General features: G+C 36.7%; 1 protein-coding gene across 4 annotated transcripts in view; it reads right to left on the bottom strand.

The window, feature by feature from the left end:
- Positions 1–13,882, bottom strand: part of TENM2 (teneurin transmembrane protein 2) — a 1,030,924-nt gene that overhangs the window by 929,615 nt on the left and 87,427 nt on the right. The gene's annotated exons all lie outside the window — the stretch shown is intronic.

The following is a 13,882-nucleotide window of genomic DNA, read 5'->3' as shown; positions in this document are numbered from 1 at the left end:
TGATATGCACAGGAATTTAGCTTCAAGGATTTTATTCATCATCCTATCCTTTATTGCTTCTAAAATAAAATAAGTTAAACAACCATTGAAAGAAAATAGAGGGAATGTCTCATGTTACAGAAGTTCTATGAAAGCTTTAACTACTGCAGAAAATATTCAATGTCATAGGGAAAGTTTATAACAGATTTACTGGGAAAAAAGAAGCCATGACACCAACTTCCATCATTTGTATAAATATTTTGTATAAATATTTGTATAAATATTCACATTGCACACACACATATACACACAGCACACATACTGTAAAAATATGCATGAAAATATTAACCATGGTTATTTCTGGTATCAAATTACAGGTGACTTTTATTCTTTTTCAAGCTTCTCTATATGTGTATATGTGTGTGTGATATACACACATATGCATATTTTTACATATTTTAGATATACTTTGCATAAATATGTAGTTTACACATATGTATATTTATACACACATATTCCTACAGGTCAGTAGTTGCCCAATATGCTACTGGAGAACAGTGGAGAAATAACTCTAGAAAGAATGAAGAGATGGAGACAAAACAAAAACAATACCCAGTTGTGGGTATGACTGGTGATGGAAGTAAAGTTGGATACTGTAAAGAACAATACTGCATGGGAACCTGGAATGTTAGGTCCATGAATCAAGGCAAATTGGAAGTGGTCAAACAGGAGATGGCAAGAGTGAACATCGACATCTTAGGAATCAGCAAAATAAAATGGACAGGAATGGGTGAATTTAACTCAGATGACCATTATATCTACTACTGCGGGCAAGAATCCCTTAGAAGAAATGGAGTAGCCATCATAGTCAACAAAAGAGACTGAAATGCAGTACTTGGATGCAATCTCAAAAACGACAGAATGATCTCTATTTGTTTCCAAGACAAACCATACAATATCATAGTAATCCAAGTCTATGCCCCAACCACTAATGCCGAAGAAGCTGAAGTTGAACGGTTCTATGAAGACCTACAAGAACTTCTAGAACTAACACCCAAAAATGATATCCTATTCATTATAGGGGGCTGGAATGCAAAAGTAGGAAGTCAAGAGATACCTGGAGTAACAGGAAATTTGGCCGTGGAGTACAAAATGAAGCAGGTCAACGGCTAACAGAGTTTTGCCAAGAGAATGCACTGGTCATAGCAAACACCTTCTTCCAACAACACAAGAGAAGACTCTACACATGGCATCACCAGATGGACAACTAAAATCAGAGTGATTATATTCTTTGCGGCCAAAGTTGGAGAAACTCTATACAGTCAGCAAAAACAATACCAGGAGCTAACTGTGGCTCAGATCATGAACTCTTTATTGCCAAATTAGACTTACACTGAAGACAGGGAAAACCACTAGACCATTCAGGTATGACCTAAATCAAATCCCTTATGATTATATAGTGGAAGTGACAAATAGATTCAAGGGATTAGATCTGACAGACAGAGTGCCTGAAAAACTATGACAGAGGTTTGTGACATTGTACAGGAGGCAGGGATCAAGACCATCTCCAAGAAAAAGAAATGCAAAAAGGCAAAATGGTTGTCTGAGTAGGCCTTACATATAGCTGAAAAAAGAAGAGAAGCTAAAGGCAAAGAAGAAAAGGAAAAATATTCCCATTTGAATGCAGAGTTCTAAAGAATAGCAAGGAGAGATAAGAAAGCCTTCCTCAGTGATCAATGCAAAGAGAGAGAGGAAAACAACAGAATGGGAAAGACTAGAGATCTCTTCAAGAAAATTAGAGCTAGCAAGGGAATATTTCATGCAAAGATGGGCACAATAAAGGACAGAAATGGCATGGACTTAACAGAAGCAGAAGATATTAAAAAAGAGGTGGCAAGAATACACAGAAGAACTATACAAAAAAGATCTTAGTGACCCAGATAACCATGATGGTGTGATCACTCACATAGAACAAGACATCCTGGGATGCGAAGTCAAGTGGGCCTTAGGAAGCATCACTATGAACAAAGCTAGTGGAGGTGATGGAATTCCAGTTGAGCTATTTCAAATCCTAAAAAATTATGCTGTGAAAGTGCTGCACTCAAAATGCCAGCAAATTTGAAAAACTCAGCAGCAGCAACAGGACTGGAAAAGGTCAGTTTCCATTCCAATCCCAAAGAATGGCAATGCCAAAGAATGTTCAAACTACCACACAATTGCACTCATCTCACATGCTAGCAAAATAATGCTCAAAACTCTCTAAGACAGGCATCAAGAACTGTGAACTTCCAGATGTTTACGTTGGATTTAGAAAAGGCAGAGGAACCAGAGATCCAACTGCCAAAATCCGTTGGATTATTGAAAAAGCAAGAGTTCCAGAAAAACATCCTCTTCTGCTTTATTGACTATGCCAGAGTCTTTGACTGTGTGGATCACAACAAACTGTGGAAAATTCTTAAAGAGATGAGAATACCAGACCAGCTGACCTGCCTCCAGAGAAATTTGTATACAGGTCAAGAAGCAACAGTTAGAACTGTACATGGAACAACAGACTGGTTCCAAATTGGGAAAGCAGTATGCCAAGGCTGTATACTGTCACTCTGCTTATTTAACTTATATGCAGAGTACAGCATGTGAAATGCTGGGTTGGATGAAGTACAGGCTGGGATCAAGATTGCCAGGAGAAATATCAATAACCTCAGATATGCAGATGACACCACCCTTATGGCAGAAAGCAAAGAAAATCTAAGGAGCCTCTTGATGAAAGTGAAAAAGGAGAGTAAAAACGTTGGTGTAAAGCTCAATATTCAAAAAACTAAGATCATGGCATCTGGTCTCATCACTTCATGGCAAAGAGATGGGAAAATAATGGAAACAGTGAGAGATTTTATTTTCTGGGGCTCCAAAATCATTGCAGCCATGAAATTAGAAGATGCTTGCTACTTGGAAGAAAAGCTATGATCAACCTAAACAGCATATTAAAAAGCAGAGACATTACTTTCCCAACAAAGGTTCATCTAGTCAAAGCTACGTTTTTTCCAGTAGTCTCGTGTGGATGTGAGAGTTGGACTATTAAGACAGCTGAACGCTGAAGAATTGATGCTTTTGAATTGTAGTGTTAGAAAAGACTCTTGAGAGTCCCTTGGACTGCAAGGAGATCCAACCAGTCCATTCTAAAGGAAATCAACTCTGAATATTCATTGGAAGGACTGATGCTGAAGCTGAAACTCCAATACTTTGGCCACCTGATGCGAAGAACTGACTCACTGGAAAAGACCCTGATGCTGGGAAAAACTGAAGGCAGGAGGAGAAGGGGACGACAGAGGATGAGATGGTTGGATGGCATCACCGACTTGACGGACATGAGTTTGAGTAAGCTCTGGGAGTTGGTGATGGATGGGGAAGCCAGGTGTGCTGCAGTCCATGGGGTCGCAAAGAGTTGGACACAACCAAGTGACTGAACTGAACTAATATTTATATACATAAAATATGAGTTAATATATGTTAATATTATATATATATAGTATATTTTACCTTGGACACTATGAAGAATTAACCAAAAATTGGCATTTTTGTTTGTTTTTTAAAGAATTTACTAGTACTAAAGAAAAAATGGTAGCACTAGGAGTCCATTTTATTTTGAGAGTCCAGGTAGCTGAGACTCTTTAGAAAGCAATGAAGAGGACAACACTGTGTATCAAATCCTATATAAACATATTTACTCTTACCAAAAAAATGTTCTTTCTAATAACAATACCCATCTTAAAATGCTAGAAGAAGAACAAAATAAATTCCAAATATTAAGATGAGAGAATTATGAAATTAACTGTATAAAAAAGAAATAATCTAGAGAAAATTATAAGGACAAATAGAAAGCTTGAAAGAAAAAGTAAGTGTATCTCTTTAGAGCCTGAGCTTTTAAAAAATTGAAGATAAAAATATAAAAGATTAGGGATGAAAAGTGAAACAACACAGTTACAGAAGAAGTTTAACAAATTACATGAAAATATGACTCCAGAAGAGCAACAAGAAATATAAAATATATTCAATATAGAAGCAGAAATAATCTTCAAGAAACTAATAATCAACAGGGAATAGTTCTAGTAATGTTCACCTACAGCACACTAACTGTTCCTATAAAAATAATATCATGACTTATATGTAGCTATATTTGATGCTATTTTACTATTTAATCATGTGATTAAAAAATAATAAACACTGGGTCTGGCTGAACATCCAGTGTTCTCTGTGAGATTCAAATTAGACGCTTCTCAAATTTTAATATTTTAACTATAAATATTCAGTGTTCATATGCTAATGACAACTTAATTCTTCCTGTTGAAATGTCAAGAAGCAGGATTCTCTGTGGTCTAGAGATTTCTTGGGTCCTCCTACCTAGATTACAGCTCCTGTCTCTAATATCACTACTTCTAATTTTATTACCTTCCTGTCCAAACACTTGTGTGCATATGTGTGTGTGTGTGCTTTAATCAGATGTTTCTTAAAACATTACATTTCCTACTCAAATAAACTTTTAATTGTTCTCTAATTCTTCTTAGTCAGAACACAACTCAAAGCTCTTGGTCATTTAGTTCCTACACCTCTACTTTTAAGTATCTACTGCTGTCCATTAAAATCATTATGTTCCCATTAGTCTGGCTTTAGTTGGCATTTTGAGGAAGATAACATTCCTGAAAAAACATCATCATCCTTGCACCATCTCTTGTCCCCAAACACAACACACATTGCTTTTCGTTTATTTGGAATATCCGTCATCTTATTCCCACTTATGTAAGCTCTAATCCTCATTTACTACCTAATTATTAATGAAACAATCTCCTTGAAGTTGCGCCTACTGCACCTGACCATCAGCATACAATGTTTACATTATCATTTCTCTGTTGAGAAGAAACAGGGATTTCTCTATAAACGTACAGTGATGCTCGCTTTCGTCAATGAACAGCAAAGTAAATAGTGTTATCTATCCATAAAAGGACTGAAAGTTGACACAAGGACTGAGAGAAGAAAATAGGAATTGTATCAAAAAAGAGTAAAGCAGGATTGGTACGGACAGTTCTGAATGACAAGAAAGACAAACTATTGGGCTGCCAGAAGATAACAGATTATCCAAGTATCCCCAGGAGGGACTGTTGCTTAGACTTCATCTCCTGGGAAACAGAACACCTAAAACAACAGTGATTTAACACACTGTTGTGTACATGTATCAAGATAAAAGTTCTGGATACACTTCTTATGTATACATTTCTGCATTTATGTAACATATCATATATGTGTGTGGGCATGTGTAAATATACTAACATATCACATGCACTATAAAATATACTAAAAAATACAAGTTTTAAAGGATAGAAAGTACATTTAAATTAAAGCTGCAATTTTGTTTTTGCAACCCAGTGAATCAGATTGATGTTCAAATCACATTTTAGAAATGTGGTTCTACTAATTTTAACAAAAAGGTTGAGCGAAAGAATCAACAAATTAGTTCACTGATGGGGTAATCATTTCTAGATGCAGGGTTGGGGGGGCTGAAGTCTTGGGGAAAAGGTCAGTTGTGGGAAGGGAGGAGAAACACAGAAGAATATATCTTATGCTGCAAATAAATCAAGCTCCCCACCAAATCATATATTATTTCTCTGACAACTCAAACTGGTTCAAGGCCACCAAGAGGCAGGACTTCTTATGTGGGAACTGAGTGAATGTGGACCCAGCAACATGCATTCCAATTTACACAGAAAAAACTGTATTCTTGGAACAGTGGCTTGAGGCCTTAAAGATGACCAACAGAGTTCAAAGAAAAACAAAGATCGGCCCATAACTCTCTCTCTCTCTTCTCTTTCTCCTAAAACGATACACTAGAAAATATCTACAGGACTCACCCTGGCATTTTCATAAATGATCTTATGATACCAACTCCCTGGAATTTGATCAATTTCTATTCCTTATGTTTCCTTCCTATTTCTCTCAATAACATCCCTCTTCCCAACTGAACTCCCTTCAGTGTACACAGAACACAGACAAATAAAGAGATATGTATAATGCTGAGCATCCGGCAGAGACTCCTTAGGTTTTTCAGAAATAAAATAAGGACCCCTCTCCCCCAACGCCCATTGGATCATCGAAAAAGCAAGAGAGTTTCAGAAAAACATCTACTTCTGCTATATTGACTACGCTGAAGCCTTTGACTGTGCGGACCACAACAAACCATGGAAAATTCTGAAAGAGATGGGAACACCACCCACTTGACCTGCCTCCAGAGAAATCTGTATGCAGGTCAAGAAGCAACAGCTAGAACTGGACATGGAAAAACAGACTGGTTCCAAATTAGGAAAGGAGTACGTCAAGGCTGTATACTGTCACCTTGTTTATTTAACTTCTATGCAGAGTACATCATGCAGAATGCCAGGCTGGATGAAGCACAAGCTGGAATCAAGATTGCCAGGAGAAATATCAATAACCTCAGATATGCGGATGATACTGCCCTTATAGCAGAAAGCAAAGAAAATCTAAAGAGCCTCTTGATGAGAGTGAAAGAGGAGAGTGAAAAAGTTGGCTTAAAACACAACATTCAGACAACTAAGATCATGGCATCTGGTCCCATCACTTCATGGCAAATGGATGGGGAAACAAAAGAAACAGTGACAGACTTTTTTTTTCTTGGGCCCCAAAATCACTGCAGATGGTGACTGCAGCCCTGAAATTAAAAGAAAAATTTGCTCCTTGGAAGAAAAGCTATGACCAACCTAGACAGCATATTAAAAAGCAGAGACATTATTTTGTTAACAAAGGTCCGTCTAGACAGAGCTATGGTTTTTCCAGTAGTCATGTGTGGATGTGAGAGTTAGACTCTAAAGAAATCTGAGCACTGAAGATTTGATGCTTTTGAACTGTGGTGTTGGAAAACACTCTTGAGAGTCCCTTGGACTGCAAGGAGATCCACACAGTCTATCCTAAAGGAAATCAGTCCTGTCCTGAATATTCATTGGAAGGACTGATGCTGAAGCTGAAACTCCAATCCTCTGGCTACCTAATGTGAAGAACTGACTCATTTGAAAAGACCCTGATGGTGGGAAAGATTAAAGGTAGGAGGAGAAGGGGACGACAGAGGATGAGATGATTGAATGGCATCACTGACTCGATGGACATGAGTTTGAGTAAGCTCTGGGAGTTGGTGATGGACAGGGACGCCTGGTGTGCTGCAGTCCATGGGGTCACAAAGGGTCGGACACAACTGAGCGACTTAACTGAACCCCGCCCCCACAAGTTGAAGTGTTTCCTCCTCTGAAATCGCTTAGCTTACTTTTTGTTGACACTGAATAAAACAGAACATAGTTTTATCAGCATTATATACTTCATGTGTATGAAAATATGCATTTTTAAGTAACATGCATTACCTTCCAATTTTTATAAAAAATATATTTCAAGGATCCTATTGGATCAGTGAATGTATGACAGTGTATTTCCTGCATAAACTACACTATAAATAAATACTTTCTGAATCTTCTCTTCTTTATTGGAAACTTACAAACTATTTCTTCTTGTATTCCACTCTCTCCATGTACATCCATGCCCGCTTTCTTATGTTTAACACAAGCAGAAATGGTATTGCTTTAGTATTGATCTTTTCTACCCTCCTAATGCCAGTATAAACCTCCAGGAATGGAGACTCCAGTCAACTCAAATATTTCAGTCCATTCCAATTGTAAACATGCTTGTATTTCAATTACTCTTTCTCTTTCACACATATCCTCAGGATACAAAGAGAACTGGGAGTATATTGTGCTGTGACTAAGTGTTGTCCCCGAGTAATACTTGGGTGTCCTGCTTACCCACTTGTAGACGACCATGTCTAAGTTTATGGGGCATCATTTCTGAGTCACTTTTTCCCAACTCAGCATCACCCAATATTGCTCCCAGTCTTTCTCTCTTGGGGAGCTGGAGGTCCTCGCGTACCACTGAATTTTCCTTTTTCAGCCTTTATTATTTTTCACTTGAATGTAACAGACTTCATGACCTGCTTGCTTGATCAAAACTGAACATACCACAAAGTCATTTTCCTCCTCTTTGAATGGCTTCTGCCTGAAAAGCCTCAGAGTTTTCCTTAATCAGCTGAAGTAGCTACAGTTTTTAAAGTAGATTCTCCCTTCATTTATGTCCAGAAAGTCCATCTAGACACTCCTATATTAAAGTAACTAAAATATATGTGTTAAAATGAAAGATTCTGGCTTTAATTGTTCAGTACTTCAGGGCATTTACTTCAGAAGAAACGAATTGTATATTACTCACATTAACATCCCCCAGTCCACACAACAGTTACTTTATTAATTTCCACACCAAATTGATTTTCACTTGATTTCATTTTATTGGAACCCCTGTAAACTGTTTTAGAAATTTGATAAAGCAAAATGAAACCTATCCTACAGATGAGACAAACTTACAAAAAGCAGCTGACATTTCTATGCTAAACACATTACATTAAGTGACAATGGCCGGTTTCTAGCTTCCGGTCTACATTTTTATGAACTCTGATCTCCCTACAGTTTGTAACACAAGGTCAAGGTTCGTCACTCGAGTGCCTACAAAGGCTAAATCAGACCTTAACTGATTTAAGGAGTTGCCTGGAGGGAGCCCAGGTGAGTTAGAAGACATGGGTTTAACAAGAACTGCTTTGGTTACTGCTTCTATGCCTGTTTGTCCAAAGGGAAACCCGGATAAATGTTATTGGGTCTTGTACATTGAAGAGAAGCCAAAAATAAAATTTTCTAATATGAAATCTCCCTTTCTTACAAGGTTGATTGGTAACATAAAATGTTTAAACACTGCACTGACCAAATGAAATAACGAACCGGCAGGATCTGGATCATAGACTATACAGTTCATCCCCTCTGCTATTGATGACTATTCTATGACTCACTCACTCTATTCCTTTACAATTCCTGAAGTTGAGTTTAGGGAAACCCTGAAAAGACAATTTTCTAGGCAGTTCCTTCAGCTAGTAACCAAAAAATGTTATCAGTAACATTTTTATGTTTGTATATAATCATATAGACATAATAAGTACATATCTGCATTTTGTTTTATTTATTAATACAAATCTATCACTTGAAAATTTCCCCTTCCACTCACAAGTCCTGGTTTCAGAATGGGTAACTCTAATATCTCATTACTTTTCATACGCACTTCTCAAATACTTTTTGGTGTGATTTTAGGGTAGGAGCAATTCACCCTGATTCAGTTGCATGTAGAAAATATATGCTATTAACTTCCATAGTTTTCACTCATTTCATTTATGCCCTTAGTATTTGGTTACATCTCTCCCCCAACTTGTAAAGTTAAGCTAATCCTTGACAAACAACAACTTAACCAAAAAATTACCAAACAATAAATGAAAAAGAGTTTTCTTCTGAATTAAGAGGCTCCTAATTGGGAACTGACCAGAATATGGTGTCGCTCACTGGGTGACTGCCTTTGCTCTTAACTGAAGCAAAACTACAGACATCAGAAACTCAGCAGCTTAAAAGCAAATGATTATCCACCAAGCCCAATGTCTCCCCGAAGGCCTGGAGATTACACGTGTAATAATAAGGCTGCCCTTGCCAAAAGTAAGGCTTAATGCTTCATTTTATTTATTGTATTTATTGAATGGAGCCATTGCTCGATAGCCCCTGGGAGCATTAACAAACATGAAAGAAACCACCAAAGGAAAGAAATGTATAAATAAGAAAAACCCATGCCACTAAAGTTTATAATCTGGAACATGCAGTCCTGGGAATCAGGCACATACTCTTATACTTCTTCAAGTACCCGGTAATATGTTAGTTATGCAAGCATTGCTTAATTTGCCAAAAACTTGAATGTCTGAAGTCCCATAGAGATATATTTGCAAAACACTGATCCTTTTGCTTCTTGGTTCTCTATTATGCCATGTGACGATGTGATATTTCTAAATTTTGCCTCTGAGTCTGTATTATTATCAGTTGTATTTTAACATTGTGATAACCATTTATTTAGGACTTCCCTGAATAACTTATTGTAAGAAAAGGTGCCCCTATGGCCTCTAGTATGTGGACTTGCAGTGAATTGGGCCAGGGGTATTAAAATCAAATCATCCTTGCATTTAGGAAGAGAAAAGACTAAGAAACTGTGACATTTGGTTCTCAAGTCCTTCACTTTTTTTTCTATCCATGATAACTTATTTCATATTCTTCTTTATAAATGTTACTCTTTCACATTTGCAAGGATAAAAATAGATAAAGCTTAGAAACACAATTTGAAATAATGGTCATCCAAAAGGGATTAAAGTGTGGTTTTAGTTTTATTTTTGAAGGATTGAGGCAATATTTTCTTTAGCTACCATGGAAGTTAAGTCACCTACATATCAGCCTCTAAAGTACAAATCATTACCCTATGATTTTTATAGTTACTTCTTTAACTATTCTTATGCAAAACATTTTTCCTTTCGTGAAGAGCAAAGTAATGAGCTCTTGGCTATTGTTGTCTGGTGCTTATAGTAAAACTTTATATATGTTCCAGGCATTCTCTGTAATTTTTACATGTGGGCTGGGGGTGAAGACAGGGGTAGAGTGGATCATAAAACACAAAATAAATTTAAGAATATGTAAGAGGAGTAGAGCGGGGCAGAAACCTACTGGCGGGTCTTAGGTGTGTTTAATTACAGGGCACTCTAATGTAAAATTAACCGAGGAAAGAAGGAAGGCTTAAGAAACCCACCTCCTATGACAAGTGAATGCAGTGCATTAGTTTGAGGTACCAATTTATAGACACTGTTGCTGGGACCAGGGAACTCCTCCATCCCATCCGAGTTCACACCCCATGGCTCTATTAACCTGAAGCAAATACCGGGGTGTGCTCAAGTTCTCCAGCAGAGAGAGAAACACTAGAGACCTCTTCCAAGAGGACTAGCAATCTAATAGCATCTGGATTCCACAAACACACTTTACACAAATCCATTATGTGCCAAGAGCCAGCTTGCTTTGTAAATGCATTTGGTGAAATGTAATGGAATTAACCCAACATTTATATTTTCAACCTCAAAGTACATTAGGAGAATTATAAATTTCCCAATTGACAACAGATGTAAATGAACATTGTCCTTATTTACTTTGGGTGGAAACAAACAGGGCAAAGGAAGGATATTTTTGCTAAAGCTTCATCCAAGGTCAGAATTGTTTTCTATAATTTCTGGCTTCCTATCCCAGAGCCAAGGTTATTTTCTTTGTCTTTTCCTTCCCCCCCCCCACCCCTTTCTGGATTTCCAATAAAATAACTGAAACTAGAATTATGCTTAAAAAAAAAAAACTCAAGGATATTTTTAAGTCCCCAAGGTGAAGAAACTGCCTAAGGGAGTCAAGGGTACGTAGACCAGGTTTTTTACAGTGTGTGCTATTTCGCATTTTTAAGAAGGCAATTAGTTATTCTTGTGTATTAGTGACTGCCCCATTTTCTCCATAACTCAGGTGATAAAAAGGGCCTTGGAGAGGACATATTTTAAGTGGGACATTTATTACCCCAAAAAAGGAATGATTCTAATTTAGAGTTACTGGGAAAGCCCTTTCTATAGATGCAGTCAAATTTCACAGCTGCAAAAATTTGGCCTTGCTGTTTGCAACTCACACTGCTGTTTCTAGCTAAGCCCTTGTTAGCTTAAAGATAGAGTTAAAGAATCTGATAAAATAACCTGAACATTAGCGTTTTATCTATTTAAAGCAATCCAACAGTACAACATTAATTTGGTGGCCATGGAGTATGTGTAAGACGCAGAGCTGTGAGTGGTGATAACCTTGAAGAATCTACACTGGGAAAAAGAAAAACAAGAAGCACAAATTTATCTGTGTGATCAGTGTGATGGGACTTTCAAGTTCCTAGTTCCTAGTAGGTCATTTTTGCCACAGCAGCAGGTACAAAGGACTGTTAGCAGTCAGCGATTTTTATTACATGAGTTTGAAGGTAGAATCCATGTTTTATGCTATAGAAAGTCAAGTTGATTTTTGAGACCTGTCTTGACTTGCTACCTACTCATAGCAAAAACCACAATTGGAGTTTTTTTTCAGGGAGATTTTAAATAAGAACTGTGAATATCTCTGTACCCCAAGATAGCACCATAAAAATGAAATAAAAATATATGGGGTCCAAAGAAGAGATTCATTCTGTGTCCACATACCCTTAAATATAAAATGAGATTGGAGACCTTCTTTGTCAAAGTGTAGATTCCCATTACTTCCTCTTCAAGAGAGACATACCTAAAAGGTTATTGATTTGGTTCTGAAGGACAGAGTGTTTATTATGGAGGAAGCCATGGCAGGGCACGAGTGTGAGAAATTAATGATGGCTTTGTAAGTGTCCATGCTGTGGCATGGAACCAGTGGGGCAACTGTCAATCTATATGATAATACATTCCCAAACTTCATAAAATCAGTCAGGTGAAAACGCATTGATTTTTTTTTTTTTTTTTGTGAGCTAAAAAGAATTTGTCATAAAGAAAGAGCAAGAAGTTAACACCTCAGTCTGCAGAGTAGCTCACACCTCACTTTTTATTTGGTTAAGGAATTTATGATGTAATGTGGACAATTTCTTATTTTTATTTCTAGTCCCCAAGAGGAACAGAGCCTGAATTATGTACATCATTGGAATACGTAAAATACTGAAAAAAAATTAAAGAAGAGAAAAGGAACACATTCTATCTGTATGTTTTGAAATAACCATCTATTACCTAAATTTGAACTCTGACTTCTGAACCACTTTCATGCTCTGCCGAATGCAGGAACAAAAGAATTGCTTCCTGGTTCTAAGTGCATTATCTAAGTTCTTTATGAAATTCTGACTATATTAGAACTAGCATTACTGAGAAAAATCATCACACTATATTTAAGGGATATTTCTTATCAGGACTCAGGGATTTATACAGAGTTGCCCCAGGTGAAAACTGTTTGAATACAGTGTTTCAAATTATATTGGAAAAAAGCGACTGCTATTGGTCTACCAAATACATCTTGACTTGTAAAATTCACTCCTCCCTAACAGTTGTAGGTAAATTCAAGGCGAGTATTTTTGCTTCCTTTGCTTCCCCTTATTAGCTGTTTTTAAGATGTATATAGCTTAAAAAGAGAGTGTAAATTCTAGAAATATGTATACGTAATTCTTTATAGATCCCGCGAGACCAGTGAGAATTCCAACCACAGAATATTTTCTAAAATACGTTGTTTAAGATGTGCTGTAAGTTCTAGGATTACAACTGATTTTATTTATTAGGCAATCAAACTGCCTCCATTTAAATAATGTCTGACACACACCGAAGTTGAAATAGTACATCAGTAAATGGATTCAATGTATGCCTTTATGAAAACTTCTAAAAGTAATTTCCTATCAAATAAGCACCTTTAGAGTGTTGAATGTGCCAAGTGTCAGAATTTTGTTAAAATTCAAAAGGAGTCAAGTGCAGATTTTTCCTTAAGAGTACACCTTGATTAGCTACATGAACTGAGGCATAATAAGACACATTCCCTTGTCCCCACTAGAGAATAAACTATTTCAGAATTAAACATAAATTTAAATGCAATATGGTGACATCTTTTTGAATATACACAACTTACCCAGGATATGATGTATTAATATTTTCAACATGGTTTGGAGATTAAATGATATTTAGCTATGCTTTTGCATTTACAACAAGCTGTCTGCCTGCAAATTTCTTTTTTTTTTTTTAAATGCAAGAAAATACTTAGAGCTGCTCTAGTAGATGTTTACAATGTTTTATAGAAACCTTAACTGATCTATTTGTAAACATTTTAATGGTAATTCTTTTAGCAAACACACAATCTATTCATAACAAACCACATAGCATTTGATGTTTTCTCCATAAATCCAC

The sequence above is a fragment of the Dama dama genome, chromosome 9 (genome assembly GCF_033118175.1).
Source record: "Dama dama isolate Ldn47 chromosome 9, ASM3311817v1, whole genome shotgun sequence".
NCBI lineage: Eukaryota > Metazoa > Chordata > Mammalia > Artiodactyla > Cervidae > Dama > Dama dama.
This window is presented reverse-complemented; position numbering and strand designations above follow the sequence as displayed.